Consider the following 18,849-nt stretch of genomic DNA (forward strand, 5'->3'; position numbering starts at 1 on the left):
GTTTGTGCTGACCAAGGTCGGGTCCGTTTGACAATTTAGTATTTTGATAATATATATATAGCTATGCATGCTTGGTTAATGTTTTTGCATTTGAAAGTAGAATAGGAGAAGAGAAAAAGTAAGGAACAGATCGGTTATTCATATGTCAGTACATTGTTGAACTTTGATAATTTGACATATTGGGTGTTCGGCCTCATTAAAACCCTCCTTAGGTAAAACTCTTATTTGGGAAAAAACCTCTAAGGGGAAAAAAGAGTACCTTCATCCGTGGATTGTACAGGTTATGATCTATACAACTTTAGTGGAGAGATATTCCAATTTCCTGATAGTGAGTCGCCTTTTAGTATTTGCAGTTGGTAAGCCCTCATTCCGAGTACTTTTGCAATCCGGAATGGTCCTTCTCAATTCGCGGCGAGTTTGCCGTGCGATGAGGTCATCTTGCTTCCTCTGTTCTTCTTAGGACTAGGCCCCCTTCGTTGAATGTTCTGGGTATTACTTTTTTATTGTGTCTTCTTTCTACTAGTTGCTTCATTGCTCTTTGTTTGATAGCGGCGACATCTCTATCTTCCTCCACGAGATCTAGATCGGTCTTCCTTGTATCAATATTGTGGTTTTGATTGTATAGCTCAGCCCTTAAGGTGGGGTGCCGACCTCGATTGGTATTAGTGCCTCTGTTCCGTTGAATAACTTGAATGGGGTTTTGCCTGTAGTAGTTTGTATTGTCGTATTATAGCTCCACAGTATTTCTGGGATCAAGTCTGCCCAGTCACCTTTTGCATCAGTGAGCTTTTTCCTCATTGCCTGCAAGATTATTTGGTTAGTAGCTTCGGCCTACTCATTTGTCTGTGGGTGCTCGACTGAGCTAAATTGATGTTGTATGTTAAAGTTTTTCAAGAACGGTGCAAGTTTGTTATCTGTAAATTGCCTACCATTATCCGATATTATCTCCTTAGGTATTCCGAATCTACATATGATATTTTTCCATATGAAAGAACGTACCTTTTCGGCTGTTATTCTTGCTAGTGGTTGTGCATCTATCCATTTTGAGAAATAATCAATTGAGACTAAGAAATTTTACCTGTCTGGTGCTATTGGAAACGGGCTGAGGATATCAAGCCCCCATCTGTAGAAAGGCTAGCTTACCTCCATACTGTGCATTACCTCGACGGGCTTCATTGAGATGGCGGCATGCTTTTGACAATTATCGCATGTTTTGACTTTTGCTATGCAGTCCCTTTGCATTGTTGGCCAGTAATATCCTGTTCGGATAATCTTGGCGGCCAGAGCTCGTCCTCTTATGTGGTTACCACATACGCCCTCGTGGACCTCGTTTATAACTTCATTAGCTTCGTTTTTGCCGAGACATTTTAGTAATGGGTGTGAGAAACGACGTCTGTATAGTTCTCTTGCCACAGTTGTAAAAAACTTGCTTTTTGCCTAAAGCTTTGGGGATTAGTCTCGTTTCTGGGGATAATCCCTGTATTAATATACTCAAGAAAAGGTATTCTCCAGTCATTTATATGAGTGATGTTCATTATGTATAATGATTCGATGCTAGGTTTTTCTAGTGTAAGTTGTGATAGTGCCGATGTGTGTGTACTTGTTCTACTAGCGGCGAGTTTAGATAATATGTCCGTTCTAGTGTTCTTCTCTCTATGCACATATTTTATGATAAATTTATCAAACTTTGAAATAAGATCCTTTGCTATGAGCCAATACTGCTCTGACAGAAGATCATTTACCTGAAAATCTCCTTTGATTTGTTGGACCACTAAGAGGGAGTCACAATGTACTATCAGGCTTTGTACTTGGAAGCTGAGGGCGAGCTTGAGGCCTGCTATGAGCGCCTCATATTTGGCTTGGTTATTGCTTTCCGAGAAGTGGAATTGAAGGGATTGTTCGGCCATTACTATTTCTGCTTCCTTTAGTACTATCCCGGCTCTACTCCTTTCTATTTGATGCTCCATCTACATGCAACTACCAGGTCTATTCGTGGTGATGCTTGTCAGATGAAAGTTCGGAAACGAAGTTTGCCAGCATCTGTGATTTCAGAGCCAGTCTTGATTGAAACTGAATATCGAACTCAGAAAGTTCGATGGACCACTTGGTCAGCCGTCCTGCCAATTCTGGTTTTGTCAGTATTTGCCTTAGTGGCTAGTTCGTCCTTAGGATTATTGTGTGGCTTTTGAAATAGTGTCTTAGCCTCCTTGCTGTTGTTACTAGTGCCAAGGCCAGTTGTTCTATTATGGGATATCTTCTTTCGGTTGGTTACATGACTCTACTAACAAAGTATACTGGTTTTTGTGCTTTTCCTGTCTCAGTAACAAGAACCGAGCTTACAGAATGATTGGAAACAGATAAGTATAAATACAAGGGTTTACCGACTTCTGGACTTTGTAGTACTGGTGGCGAGGACAAGATGGCTTTGAGTTCGGCAAATGCTATCTCACATTCTTTTGTCCACTCAAACTTTTTGTTTTTGGAGATCGTCTGGAAAAAATGATATGATCGGTTTGATACTGCGGGCAGAAATCATGACAAAGTGGCCACTCTCCCTGCTAGCTGTTGTACTTTCTTTATTGTTTTTGGGCTTGCCATTTTGAGTATTGCCTCACATTTTTCAGGGTTTGCTTTGATTTCTCGTGAAGTCAGCATGAAGCCGAGGAACTTTCCTCCTTGTACCCCGAAAGCACATTTCTCTGGATTGAGTCTCATATTATATACTCGGGTCTGCTTAAATATTTCTTCGAGGTCGTCGCAGTGCGATCTTTCTGGCGTAGTCTTGGCCACCATGTCATCCACGTAGATCTCCATGTTCTAACATATTTGTTGGTGGAATACCTTGTCCATTAGTCGTTGATATGTTGCACCTGCATTCTTTAGACCAAATGGCATTACTGTATAACAAAAATTCCCATGTTCAGTTATGAAAGCTATTTTGCTTTGGTCTTCTGGATGCATAAGAATCTGGTTGTAACCAGAGTATGCGTCCATGAAGCTTAAGCTTTTGAATCCTGAAGCATTATCTACCAGTTTGTCAATACAAGGCAGTGGATAGGCATCTTTCGGACATGCCTTGTTGAGGTTTGTAAAGTTGACGCACATGCGCTACTTACCAGTGTTTTTCCTTATCATTACCACATTCGAAAGCCATGTGGTGTGTAAACCCCGTAAAATTAGCGAATAATTGTAAATAAATTAAATTTTAATAAATTAAATTGGAAAAGTAAATTTTATAGAAAAATATGATAGAGCAAATTAAAATAAAAATTTTGACACTAATTTCAAAGAATTTGGCCCAAGATTGGACCGAACGGACCGAACCGAGTGGACCGGGACCATATTGGGCCCAAGGCCCAACCAAACTCAGCCCAATTAAGCAAAACAACACCCTCCTCCCTTGTGACATTCATTTTCACGCTGAAACTCAACATGAAGGGGGAAGGAACTCTCTCACAAACATAAACCTAGCTTGATCTTCAAACAAATATAACTTTTGATCCGGAGCTCCAATTGACGAACTATTTGCGACTACGCGTTCACCGCAACGAGCTGTACGAAACCCATGGAATAATTTGGTATGTAACTCACTATTTCCTTCTCATCCAGCTTCCCCCAATTTTGAAAATTCATATACAATTATGTTGAAAATTATTCAATTTTGGTGTTCTAGGTTTGATTTAGCTTGCGGAGCTTATTGGGTTTGAGTTGCTACGAATGTGTGGGTACGGTAAGGATCACTCAAACCCTAATCCAATTTTGATTTCATTATGTAAAATCTGAATTTGGAATATATATGTGAATTAGGTGTGAATTAAGTTTGTATATAAGCATTGGAATTGAAAAGTGAGCATTTGGAAGCTTGGTGGTGATTAAGGCTAAACTTGTGGCTGGTTTCTCTAAGCTTGAGGGGCTATGTTGTGACCTTGGGGGCTGCCTTGGACTAAATAAAGTGATCGGCCAAGATATGGTTTAGGTTTCATGCGTTTAATATGTAAGGTTGTGTGAAAACTTAGGCTAGAGAACTATAGGATAAGTTGAAATGGTTTTAAGCATTAGATGGTTAGTTTTGTGATGCTGATGGCAACTTGATGATTAGGCTTGTGTTGGTATTGTCATAAGATGAATGGAATTAATGAGAATGTATTATTGGAATTAATAATGGTGAATTGATGATGTTGTTTATATATGTCAATGAGATTTTGTGGTTATGACTTGTTGATTGGTTATTAATGAATTGAAGAAGTAAATTAATGAAGTTTTAAAAGTTGTAGCTTGTGGTTAGAATTAATGTATGGATTTTATGGAATAGTGTGTACTAGTGTGCTAGTGGTTAGTGTTAGTAAAAAGGGACTTGATATGTGGTAAATTTGTAGGTTTTGGAGTAGGGTTATGATATAATTAAAGTAGATATGATGATGGATGAGAGGAATGGTGGATTAGTCTATGTCGGAAACCTAGAGGACTAAATTTGGTTAGTCAAATTGAGAAGTCTTGCTGCAGATCAGAAATTCCTAATCTGTTTGGACAGCAACTTAAAACGAAAACTGGGAATAATCTGAACATGATTTTCGAACAAATTTTTATAAGTTAAGATTATTCCAGAAAAAATTTAGGGAATTTGGCCAAGTGGTTTGGAAGATATGGTTTTTTGAAGTTTAGTGGTTGCTGCAGATTTTTCTGGTTTTCTGGTTCTGCAGTACCAACTTCCAGACGCTATAACTTTGGATTTAAACGGAATTTTGAGTTGCTTTCAAAATGGATTAAAATATTATTCAGTCTATTTTAAGTGAGCACAAGTTTCAGGTCTATACCTATTTTGTAGACTTAGATAAGTCATTTAGAAGATGGGTTGTTTGCTGGAAATTCTGAACTGATTCATAAAAACAAGGCACCGCTTCCAATTGATAATTAATTACTCAAATGAAGTGATATGAACCTGAAACTTGTGGATTTTTAAACTTGGAAATGATTGACTGTAATCCCACCAAAATTTAGAGGCAACGGATTAGAATTAGAATTATTGTGGAATTTATAAAAATACTGCTGCTGTCTGTTTTTCTGGAATTTTGTAAATGAAGTAGCAGAATTCTAAATTTTGTAAAAAATTCAATTCTAATCCAAGTTCCGCAAAACCTAACTTAAATTGAAGATTAGGATCTCTAGAGTTACCTTACCAAGAAAAATAGGTCTTGCATAAGTATTTACAACACAAGAAGGTTTTAGATTAAACAAGCTTAGAAAATGAAAAGAAATGTAAGTTGTCCCTAGGAAGGGTTAAAGTTAAAGACAATGATATTGAGAGATAACAAGAAGAAAGAAGAATGAGGAACAAGGAATGAAATAAAAGTTGAGAATTGATGATGTTAATCAATCAAGAATAATAAAATGTATGAGCAATGAGTTAAGTAAAGTTGAGAATGATGAGATGAGATATGAATTGGTTTCGAGAATGAAAATGATAATTATGAGAAAATGATTGAATAACTTAGGCTTGGGGCGTTGTCTCCATGTCAGCCGGGATTTTTCCCGTAGTGGTTATTGAGCTTGGGGTATTGTTTTTCCCATGTCAACTTGGGATCCGTCCCATGGATATTATTGAGCTTGGGGGCGTTCTCTTCCCCATGTCAGCTTGGGAATTCTCCCCATGGTGTATTTCTGAGCTTGAGAACATATCGGGATGGCTACATAACCGACAGTTGATATCAACAGCCATAGGACAGGCATGCATCATGTGCACATTGTTTGAATTGCTTGTTTGTGAACTATTTGGGAATGCCTACGTGATTATAACATGCTATCTATTGTACTTGTTATCTGTATTACTTGTAAGTTACTTGTGCTTGCCTTGTTTGCTTATTTGTCTGTGTAAACTAATTGGTGATGGAGGAGCGGAGGAAGGGTTAACTGGTTTGGAGTTAATGTTAGGTTTAAAATATGTAAGATTAGAATTCATTAGGCCACCTACCCCTTTTTATGGCTTCTGCTTAGAGATTAAGTTTTATAATTGTATGACGGAGTTCTAGGATTGCCTCTGGCATTCTCAGGACCTTATTTATTATACGCGTGCCACCTTTACCATGCTGAGAACCTTCGGTTCTCATCCCATACTGTGTTGTTATTTTCAGATGCAGGTCGAGAGGCTCCTCGCTAGGCGTCTGGATTCCTTGAAGTGGAGCAGTCCCCAGTGTATTTTGGGTTTCTAGTTTGTATATGTATGTGTATACGTACTAGCTTGCTCTCCAAGAAACTTGATTATTTTGTTCCTAATAGAGGTTACATGAGAGTTAGGGACTTGTTTCTGTATTTTGGATGTTAGGATACTTATGTATATATATGTAAATATTCTCCAGCCAGCCTTAGCTTCGAAAGCTGAGTCAGGAGCTAGTTCCTCTGTATTATTGGCACTCTTGTGACTCTTTCACTTGTTCCTATCCTTAACTTTTAAGTTTCTTAGCACGCAAGTAACTCTATTTATTGAGCGTTGCGTTTTTTTATTTTGCGATTTTGTTTTACCCATTTTTCAAGGCTCCTAGTATATTATCTCTTTTCACTATTATATGTAAATATTTTCTGATTAGAGGTCCGTAACACCACACTACCTCTATTCTACGACTTAAGCGTAAAACTCTGTGCAGTAGGGTGTTACATGATGAAGCGGATTTCTTTAATGAAGTCGGCACTGAGGAGCTTCTTAGTCTCTTCTTGGGCTGTGTTTGCCTTTTCCGCTCCGAGGTTCCTTTTCTTTTGAGCTACAGGTCGGATCGCTCTGTCAATGGCGAGTTTGTGGCAAATAATGTTTGGGTCTATTCCTGGCATGTCTGCTGGGGTTCAGGCGAACAAATCGGCATTGTCTTATAGTACCTTTATAAGTTTTAGTTGTTCCTATCCTTCTAGAGCTCGGCCAATGTAAGTAAATTGTTCTGGTTTTAAGGTCAGGGGGACTTTTTGGAGTTCATTTGCTGGTTGAGCTCTTTCCTGGGAATCCTCCCGAGGATCGAGTTCTGCTAGGGACAATACTTCATTTGTGCTGTGCATAGCCTTGACCTCTTGTTGATGTTTTCCCCTTGTGCTGGCCCTTTTTAGGCTTGCATTGTAACATTGCCGAGCTTGTTGGCGGTCTCAGTGGACTATCGCTATCTTTCTTTCCTGTGCCTGAAACTTAACACATAAATGTAAGGTAGACACCACTGCTCTGAATATGTTCAGAGCAGGTCTTCCGAGAATAATATTATAAGGACTGGGGCAGTCAACTATAAGGTACTGGACATCAATGGTCCGTGATAATGGGGTGTCCCCCATTGTCATTTTTAGCCATATGTAGCCTTTTATTGGGACCCTTTCTCCGGAGAACCCTACAAGTTCTTCGGATGAAGGTTGCATGGCTTTTTCAGATATTTTCATTTTTTGGAAGGTAGAGTAAAAGAGGACATCTGCACTACTACCTGGATCCAAGAGGAATTTTCTTACCAATAATTCACCTGTTTTGATGGAAATCACCACTGGATCATCTAGGTTTGGGCCAGGCAAGGATATGTCGGCCTGGCTGAAGGTAATTTTGAGGTCTGTTGTGTCCTTGCTCCTTGGAGGTACTGTTCCTTCGATAGCCAGCATTGCTCGGTAATTGCGTTTGCGTGCCGCATTTGTCTCGCCTCCCCTGGCGAATCCTCTTCTCGGTCTCGAATGTTTTCCTTGCTTCTTCTTCCTTCGACATATTTGTCAAGGAGGCGTTGTCGGGCTAATCTCTCTAATAAGTACTTGGCGATTATGCATTTTTCCGTTGTGTGTCCGTACTTTTGATGGAAAGCGCAGTGTTTGTTCTTGTCTACGAATCGTTGGTCCTGATAGCTTCCTACTCGGGTAGGGGGTTTTATTATTTTGGCATTGAGAATCTCCTTGATTATTTTTTTCTCTCTTGGTGTTGAATCTGGTATAGGTATCAAATTTTGGAGTTAGCTTGACTGGCTTCCTTGGTTCCTTATTGTATGGCGATCTTATGGTCTTATCTTCTTCTCTCCGGGAGGGTTGCCTGATAAACCACTATTTTATATTTTATCTTGTACTCAATTGAGTGGTTTTTATTAACTCCTTACCCACTTATTCATACTATTTGCATGGTTTTATATTTCCTTCCTAATTATGTGCTATGATTAAAAACATGCTTCTTTGATCTTATATTTGCTTATTATTAATCCTCTCTTATTACCATTAGATGTCTTGATATGTGTGTTAAGTGCTTTCAGAGATTATAGGACAGGAATGGCTTGGAGGATGGAAAGGAAGCATGCAAAAGTGGAAGGAATACAAGAAGTTGGAGAAATTGCTAAGCTGTCCAGCCTGACCTCTTCGCACTCAAACGGCTATAACTTTAGCTACAGAAGTCCAAACGACGCGGTTCTAGTTGCGTTGGAAAGCTAACGTCCGGGGCTTCGATTTGATATATAATATACTATAGTTCCTCTGAGGCTAGGCGACGCGACCGCGTGATCCATGCGGCCGCGTTGTAGTGACGAAAAACCAGCGTGGCAGATTTCACAACCAGCAAATTCTGGGCGGTTTCCGACCCAGTTTGCGGCCCAGAAAAAACAGATTAAAGGCTATAAAGTAAGGGAATGCATCCATTCATGAGGAGGCTCTCATATTCACAATTTTAGGAGTAGATGTAGTTTTTAGAGAGAGAGGTTCTCTCCTCTCTCTTAAGATTAGGATTTAGGATTTCTCTTGGTTTTAGGAGTGCCTCTAAATCCCAGGTTCAACATTCTTTTTACTTTATATTCCTCTTTTTACTTTCAGATGCTTCAATGCTTGTATTAGATATGTTACCCAATTGGCTTATGAACTTTTCATGTTAAGATCTGCATATTTTATTTAATATTATTTGAGGTATTTCAGATTTAAGATTGCTTTGCTTTATTTATATTAATGCTTTTAATTTAATTTAGATATTTTCTTCCTTTTAGCTTTGGTCAAGTGATTGGTAGTACTTGAGTTATCAAACTCAGCAAGTGGTTGAAACTGGCAGATTTTGCTTTAGCTAGGATTGCTCTAACACTAGTCTCCCCACAGGAGTTGACTAGGACTTGAGGATCAAGCTAATTAGTCCACTTGACTTAACTAAGTGGGATTAAAATCCAATTCTCATCACATCTGATAAGGATAACAAGGACAGAATTTTCAGTTCTAATACCTTGCCAATAGTTTATTTTATTATTACTATTTTATTTTTCTTATCATTTAACATACTTCTTCCTTACTTTCAAAACCCCAGTTTACAAGACCCATAACCAATAATAAGAACATCTCCCTGCAATTCCTTGAGAAGACGACCCGAGGTTTAAATACTCGGTTATCAATTTTAAAAGGGGTTTGTTACTTGTGACAACCACAACTTTTGTAAGAAAGGTTGATTGCCTGGTTTAGTAACTATACTTACAACGAGAGTTTCCATAACCTCTAAACCATCAATCTTCAGGTCTTCAAAATGGCGCCGTTGCCGGGGAATTGCAAACGTGTGCCTTATTATTGGTTATTGTAAATATTTTTTTGATTTTTGCTTGTTTATTTGTTTTTATTTTTGTTTTTATTTTTGCTTTTCCATAAATTAAGAGGTTATTTGTTTTTATTTAGTTATTAAAAAAAATTTTTTTTTCAAAAATTTGTTCTTAGTGTTCATCTTGATCTTCAGTTGTTCTTCATGTTCATCTTGACCTTCAAGCTGTTCTCAGTTGTTTTCTTCGTTTTGATCTAAAAATTTGAAATTTGGTGTATTTACTACTATGAACTCTCACCCCTTTGGCTATGAGTCTGGTTACAATAATGTTGCAGGAAGAATAAATTACAATGAGAACAGGCATCAAGGTTGGAACAATCAAAGATGGGAGGAGCCACAAGGATTTGATCAACCCTCATGGCAACAACCACCACCATTTGCCTATGAACCCTTTCCTCAACATGACTTTGGACCACCATACTCACAAGCCCCTTTCCACCATTCACCTCCATATGACCCTAACCCACATCTACCATACCAACCACCTTATGAACCAAATGAACCATACATAGATCCACCCCAAACCTCCATAGAGAAAGCACTTTCCAATCTAAACTCTACTATACAAGCTCTTGTCACAAGGTCTGGGACCCCGGAATTCAATCTAGAAATCAGCACTCTTGGGGCCTTGTCACTTGCTTTAACTTACTTGAAGGCTTTTTGCGCCTAGTTTGGGATCCCGAAGGACACTGGAATCACAAACATTGGTGGAGATTCCTGGATGAGTTCAAGCACAAGCCACCATAACAAGGAGCTCACCAAATGTCCAACTTAAGGACTCTAACTAAAAGTGCTAGGTAGGAGACAACCCACCATGGTATAATCATTCCTTTCTCAATTTTAATTTTATTTAGTTTTGTTTGTTTTTGAATTTTATTTTATTATATTGAACCTGGAGTTTTGCATCACATTCATATTAACACTGCATTCTGCATTTTCTTTTCAGAAAAAAATGCCACGCGACGCGACCGCATAAGCTACGCGTCCGCATCGCAAGGAGAGGGGAGAAAAATAAAAACGAACAGAGAGTCACGCTGGAGCGTGGCTGGAGGCGTGCCAGTGGCACAAATCGCCCCACGCGACCGCATCGCTGACGCGTCTGCGTCACATGGGAACTTTGGCCTCCCACGCGACCGCGTCACCCACGCGGCCGTGTGACCTTAAAATCAACGTCAAAAGGGTGCATGGCCGAAAGTTGTGCTGGAGTTGGCTGGACTCGTGCTGGAAGCCCAAGCCCTCCCACGCGAACGCGTGCCCCACGCGTCCGCGTCATGTTGGAAATAAGGCCATTCACGCGATCGCATGTCCCACGCGATCGCATCACCCAGAATTTTGGCAAAAAGAGTTTCGAACAGAGAGTTGCGCGACCGCGAGGCTGCACTCGCGCCAATCGCACAAAACAGGCCACGCGATCGCGTGACCCACGCAGCACACAAAATATCCAGATCAGCCAATTTTCTTATCTTTTCTTCTCTAATCCTTATTTTTCTTATCTTTTCTTATTTCTTTCTTCTTCCTTTCTTATCTTCTTTCCCTTCTCATTCTTCTTATTTTTCTTTTTATTTTATTTTAATTTATTTGCATACTTTCATTCATTGCATTATTTTTACATGGTGTTAGAAATTTATTTGAGTCATTATCCCTCATTATATGCTTGTGGATTGTTGCAATTTGTTTGACAATTATTATTTTTTAAGGGATTACTTGCATGTTCACCTTCATACTTTCTATATCTTATTTACCATGCATGCCATGTGTTTGTGAAAAAGCCCATATAGCATTATGCACTTTTCTACACTACTTTACTCTACTATTCAATGCTTTCTTTTCACAAATTCTCCTTACTATTGTTTTCATTGAATTTAATTGTCAATACAAATATTTTGGCTTGTTACAACTGATGATTGGTCTATGCTACTCATGCCCTTTTTCGGCATGCCAATAAACACCTTGCATCCACTTATCTTTCAATGCACTGACTATTTTTCATTGTTGGCTTTTCACATGTACTCGAGATCATGTGTTAATGTCAACTACATCCTAATGTGCATCCATCACCACTCTTCCGTTCTCTTCCTTGCTATATATCTATTTGAATTTAATTTACTTTCTCCTCTCTTTTCAGGATGGCCACCAAGAAGGGTAAAGAGAAAGCTACTCCCAAACTACCGACAAGGAAAGGAACAACAAGAGCCCCAGCTGAGGAACAACCCATCCACCTGCACATCTTAGCATGCACCGAGGACGGTGCAATCTTTAAGTGGGGGGAGGTCGATACCGATCTCCATGGGTTAGTATTTTCTTCTCAAACACCAATATTTTATTTTCCTTGTTAATTGTTGCATTTGCATGTTTGATTGCATGATTATTTGATTTTTTTGCATATTTTACCACTTGGTTAAAGTAATATTTTCTTTTTCAAGAATCCTTTTTAGAAAATTTCACTAATTTGAATAAAATTTAATGTTACACTTGTTTGAAGAAATATTATACTGGAACATGGTTTAGAGCTCGAACACACAAAACCTGTGAGATTTTGAGCCTATTCGAATTGGTTGTTTTTCTGAAAATGTGAAAGAAATGTTTAGGACATGTTCATGCATCCAATAATTTAATCATATGCATTGAGAGAAATAAAAAAAAGTATATATAAAAAAAGAGAAAAAAAAAGAAAAGAAAAAGAGAAAACAATAAAAAGGGGACAAAATGCCCCAAAGTAAGTGGTAAAAGCAATGCATATAGCTATTTTCTTCTTGCAAGTCTATTTGTACTTCATTTTTATGATTTGAATTAGTGAAATTCAGTTCATATTTGTTCTTGAAAGATTTGTTTATTTTTAACCAAGTAGGTAGAAACATCTTAGCATGTAGTTACATTCATAGGTTGCATTTCATACATTCTATCATGCCTCTTCATCTTTATAGCTTCTCTTGAGCTTAGTATGAGGACATGCTATTATTTAAGTGTGTGGAGGTTGATAAACCACTATTTTATGGTTTATCTTGTACTCAATTGAGTGGTTTTTATTAACTCTTTACCCACTTATTCATACTATTTGCATGGTTTTATATTTCCTTCCTAATTATGTGCTATGATTGAAAACATGCTTCTTTGATCTTATATTTGCTTATTATTAATCCTCTCTTATTACCATTAGATACCTTGATATGTGTGTTAAGTGCTTTCAGAGATTATAGGGCAGGAATGGCTTGGAGGATGGAAAGGGAGCATGCAGAAGTGGAAGGAATACAAGAAGTTGGAGAAATTGCTAAGCTGTCCAGCCTGACCTCTTCGCACTCAAACGGCTATAATTTTAGCTATGAAGGTCCAAACGACGCGGTTTTAGTTGCGTTGGAAAGCTAACATCTGGGGCTTCGATTTGATATATAATATGCTATAATTCCTCTGAAGCTAAGCGATGCGACCGCGTGATCTATGCGGCCGCGTCGCAGTGACGAAAAACCAGCGTGGCAGATTTCGCAACCAGCGAATTCTGGGCTGTTTTCGACCCATTTTGCGGCCCAGAAAACACAGATTAGAGGCTATAAAGTAGGGGAATGCATCCATTCATGAGGAGGCTCTCATATTCACAATTTTAGGAGTAGATGTAGTTTTTAGAGAGAGAGGTTCTCTCCTCTCTCTTAAGATTAGGATTTAGGATTTCTCTTAATTTTAGGAGTGCCTCTAAATCCCAGGTTCAACATTCTTTTTACTTTATATTCCTCTTTTTACTTTCAGATGCTTCAATGCTTGTATTAGATATGTTGCCCAATTGGCTTATGAACTTTTCATGTTAAGATCTGCGTATTTTATTTAATATTATTTGAGGTATTTCAGATTTAAGATTGCTTTGCTTTATTTATATTAATGCTTTTAATTTAATTTAGATATTTTCTTCCTTTTAGCTTTGGTCAAGTGATTGGTAGTACTTGAGTTATCAAACTCAGCAAGTGGTTGAAATTGGCAGATTTTGCTTTAGCTAGGATTGCTCTAACACTAGTCTCCCCACAGGAGTTGACTAGGACTTGAGGATCAAGCTAATTAGTCCACCTGACTTAACTAAGTGGGATTAAAATCCAATTCTCATCACATCTGATAAGGATAACAAGGACAGGATTTCCAGTTCTAATATCTTGCCAAGAGTTTATTTTATTATTACTATTTTATTTTTCTTATCATTTAACATACTTTTTTCTTACTTTCAAAACCCCAGTTTACAAGACTCATAACTAATAATAAGAACATCTCCCTGCAATTCCTTGAGAAGACAACCCGAGGTTTAAATACTCAGTTATCAATTTTAAAAGGGGTTTGTTACTTGTGACAACCACAACTTTTGTAAGAAAGGTTGATTGCTTGGTTTAGTTCTTCAAAATGGCGCCGTTGCCGGGGAATTGCAAACGTGTGCCTTATTATTGGTTATTGTAAATATTTTTTTGATTTTTGCTTGTTTATTTGTTTTTATTTTTGTTTTTATTTTTGCTTTTCCATAAATTAAGAGGTTATTTATTTTTATTTAGTTATTAAAAATTTTTTTTTTCAAAAATTTGTTCTTAGTGTTCATCTTGATCTTCAGTTGTTCTTCACATTCATCTTGACCTTCAAGCTGTTCTCAGTTGTTTTCTTCGTTTTGATCTAAAAATTTGAAATTTGGTGTCATTTTTTTTGTTTTTCTCTTTCCTCATTAAATTCAAAAATATTTTTTATTAATTTTTTCGAAAAAAAAATTTCAGATTTTTATTTTTAAAATTTTTATCTTATCTTATTTCAAAAATCAAATTTCAAAATTCAAATTTCAAAATTTAATTTTCAAATTCAAAATTTAAATAACCTTTTAATTTAAATTTGTTTTTATTTTCATTTTTAATTTTTATTTTGCTACTATGAACTCTCACCCCTTTGGCTATGAGTCTGGTTACAATTATGTTGCAGGAAGAATAAATTACAATGAGAACAGGCATCAAGGTTGGAACAATCAAAGATGGGAGGAGCCACAAGGATTTGATCAACCCTCATGGCAACAACCACCACCATCTGCCTATGAACCCTTTCCTCAACATGACTTTGGACCACCATACTCATAAGCCCCTTTCCACCATTCACCTCCATATGACCCTAACCCACATCCACCATACCAACCACCTTATGAACCAAATGAACTATACATAGATCCACCCCAAACCTCCATAGAGAAAGCACTTGCCAATCTAAACTCTACTATACAAGCTCTCGTCACCCAAATCAGACCACCAAATACCTTCAACAATCAACCCTCAAGCTCTAGTGCACTTCCTTTTCAACCACATAATGATATTTTTATCCCATCACCACCCTCCATGGAAGAACACCCACATCCATCAATCCAAAAGCAAGATGATCCCAATTATGCTGTTGATATGGAACAGGAAAGAAGGAATCATCTTCGCGAATCCATACTTCATAAAGAGCTAGAGGAGGCCCTACGGGTAAGGATAGGAGAGACCCTTGAAGATGAAAGAATAGTTGAAAGGAGTTGTCATAGAAAGAAAAACATCGAGGATGAGTACGATTTTATACTTAAACAACTGGACAAAGCAGCAATTATTAAGGAAGAAGTAGTTGCAGACTTAAGAGATGATGTACCTCCATTGGAAAGTCCAGTCACAGAGCCTCCTTCCCCGGTGTTTGATGTTGAGAAGAGTGTACAACCTCCAAGGCAGATCATGGTTGAAGATTTTGTAGAGGTTGATCAAGAGGTAGAAGATGTCAAAGAAGAGCACAAGGGAGTGGAGCTTGAAATTACCTTGCCAAAGTTGTTGGAAACCCCTCCCCCTAAGTTGCCATCATCCTTCACAACATTCAAGTGGGTAAAATTCATATCCCTTAGCTTTCTAATCCCACTTGAATATGGGCTACTGGAGACGGATGGTCAACTTAGAGCTCTTTGTGGCATTAAGAGTAAGAGGAAGATGGCCAGTGGTAAGAATTGTCCTGCAAGGTTCATTATGGTTAGAAACTTTAAGTTTAAACGCAAAGGTTGGTATAAAGCTCAACTGAATGGGTCTAGGAAGCTGTTTGGATGTCTCAGTGAGAATTCTGACTGTTCACCACCCAAGTGGAAAAATGATGATCAACAAGAAGATGGGTGCAAAGGCAAGGTCTAGGACCCCGGAATTCAATCTAGAAATCAGCACTCTTGGGGCCTTGTCACTTGCTTTAACTTACTTGAAGGCTTTCTGCACCTAGTTTGGGATCCCGGAGGACACTGGAATCACAAACATTGGTGGAGATTCCTGGATGAGTTCAAGCACAAGCCACCATAACAAGGAGCTCACCAAATGTCCAACTTAAGGACTCTAACTAAAAGTGCTAGGTAGGAGACAACCCACCATGGTATAATCATTCCTTTCTCAATTTTAATTTTATTTAGTTTTGTTTGTTTTTGAATTTTATTTTATTATATTGAACCTGGAGTTTTGCATCACATTCATATTAACACTGCATTCTGCATTTTCTTTTCAGAAAAAAAAATGCCACGCGACGCGACTGCATCAGCTACGCGTCCGCATCGCAAGGAGAGGGGAGAAAAATAAAAACGAACAGAGAGTCACGCTGGAGCGTGGCTGGAGGCGTGCCAGTGGCACAAATCGCCCCACGCGACCGCGTCGCCGACGCGTCCGCGTCACATGGGAACTTTGGCCTCCCACGCGACCGCGTCACCCACGCGGCCGCGTGACCTTAAAATCAACGTCATAAGGGTGCATGGCCGAAAGTTGTGCTGGAGTTGGCTGGACTCGTGCTGGAAGCCCAAGCCCTCCCACGCGAACGCGTGCCCCACGCGTCCGCGTCATGTTGGAAATAAGGCCATTCACGCGATCGCATGCCCCACGCGATCGCATCACCCAGAATTTTGGCAAAAAGAGTTTCGAATAGAGAGTTGCACGACCGCGAGGCTGCACTCGCGCCAATCGCACAAAACAGGCCACGCGATCGTGTGACCCACGCGTCCGCGTCACAAGCGGCGCACAGAATATCCAGATCAGCCAATTTTCATATCTTTTCTTCTCTAATCCTTATTTTTCTTATCTTTTCTTTTCTTATTTCTTTCTTCTTCCTTTCTTATCTTCTTTCCCTTCTCATTCTTCTTATTTTTCTTTTTATTTTATTTTAATTTATTTGCATACTTTCATTCATTGCATTATTTTTACATGGTGTTAGAAATTTATTTGAGTCATTATCCCTCATTATATGCTTGTGGATTGTTGCAATTTGTTTGACAATTATTATTTTTTAAAGGATTGCTTGCATGTTCACCTTCATACTTTCTATATCTTATTTACCATGCATGCCATGTGTTTGTGAAAAAGCCCATATAGCATTATGCACTTTTCTACACTACTTTACTCTACTATTCAATGCTTGCTTTTCACAAATTCTCCTTACTATTGTTTTCATTGAATTTAATTGTCAATACAAACATTTTGGCTTGTTACAACTGATGCTTGGTCTATGCTACTCATGCCCTTTTCCGGCATGCCAATAAACACCTTGCATCCACTTATCTTTCAATGCACTGACTATTTTTCATTGTTGGCTTTTCACATGTACTCGAGATCATGTGTTAATGTCAACTACATCCTAATGTGCATCCATCACCACTCTTCCGTTCTCTTCCTTACTATATATCTATTTGAATTTAATTTACTTTCTCCTCTCTTTTCAGGATGGCCACCAAGAAGGGTAAAGAGAAAGCTACTCCCAAACTACCGGCAAGGAAAGGAACAACAAGAGCCCCAGCTGAGGAACAACCCGTCCACCTGCACATCTTAGCGTGCACCGAGGACGGTGCAATCTTTAAGTGTGGGGAGGTCGATACCGATCTCCATGGGTTAGTATTTTCTTCTCAAACACCAATATTTTATTTTCCTTGTTAATTGTTGCATTTGCATGTTTGATTGCATGATTATTTGATTTTTTTTTGCATATTTTACCACTTGGTTAAAGTAATATTTTCTTTTTCAAGAATCCTTTTTAGAAAATTTCACTAATTTGAATAAAATTTAATGTTACACTTGTTTGAAGAAATATTATACTGGAACATGGTTTAGAGCTCGAACACACAAAACCTGTGAGATTTTGAGCCTATTCGAATTGGTTGCATTTTTCAAACAATATTTTATTTTTGATGTGTGTTTTTTTCTCTCTAAAATTGTGATCTTTGTCTTACTTAATTCTATATTTCCATGGTTTGATGTATGCATGCACCTATATGATTGAGGCCTTTGTTTCACTGAGCTTACATACCCATATGGCCTTACCTTTCATTATCCCTTGCAAACCAATTTTGAGCCTATTGTACCTCTTTGTTCTTTTTATTTAGCACATCATTAACTCTAAGTGAAAAACAATAATGTCCTTAATTTGAATCCTTGGTTAGCTTAGACTAGACTTATGATTAATGTGCAAAATAATTGTTGAGCACATATTATTGCATTCAATACTTTAATCATATGCATTTAGAAAAACAAAAAAAAAGATAAAAGAAAAAAAAGAAAAAGAGCAAACAATAAAAAGGGGACAAAATGCCCCAAAGTAAGTGGTAAAAGCAATGCATATGTACTGTACTTGAAATAAGAATGCATGAATATGTGGAAAATATGATTAATGGACAGTTAGGTTTTGTACTTTGATTACATTGATTGTCTTAAGTTAGGTGGGAAAAGTTTAAGTTAATTAAGGATTCAGATTTTAGTCCACTTGACCGAATACAATCCTACCTTGACCCTGACCCCATTGCAATCCTTAAAAGACCTCTTGATATGTGTATCTGTGCATTAAATTTATATTGATTGTTAGATGAAGAGCAAGCCTTAGAAAGCAAGGTTAGTAGAGAATTGAGAGATCGAACCTTAAACACCTGAGTGATTAGAGTGTATACACTACCAGTAAGGGTTCGATGCTCAATTCCTTGTTCCCTGCTTTCATAAGCTATTTTCTTCTTGCAAGTCTATTTGTGCTTCATTTTTATGATTTGAATTAGTGAAATCCAGTTCATATTTGTTCTTGAAAGATTTGTTTATTTTTAACCAAGTAGGTAGAAACATCTTAGCATGTAGATACATTCATAGGTTGCATTTCATACATTCTATCATGCCTCTTCATCTTTATAGCTTCTCTTGAGCTTAGCATGAGGACATGCTATTATTTAAGTGTGTGGAGGTTGATAAACCACTATTTTATGGTTTATCTTATACTCAATTGAGTGGTTTTTATTAACTCTTTACCCACTTATTCATACTATTTGCATGGTTTTATATTTC

The sequence above is a fragment of the Arachis ipaensis genome, chromosome B07, assembly GCF_000816755.2.
Source record: "Arachis ipaensis cultivar K30076 chromosome B07, Araip1.1, whole genome shotgun sequence".
Lineage (NCBI taxonomy): Eukaryota > Viridiplantae > Streptophyta > Magnoliopsida > Fabales > Fabaceae > Arachis > Arachis ipaensis.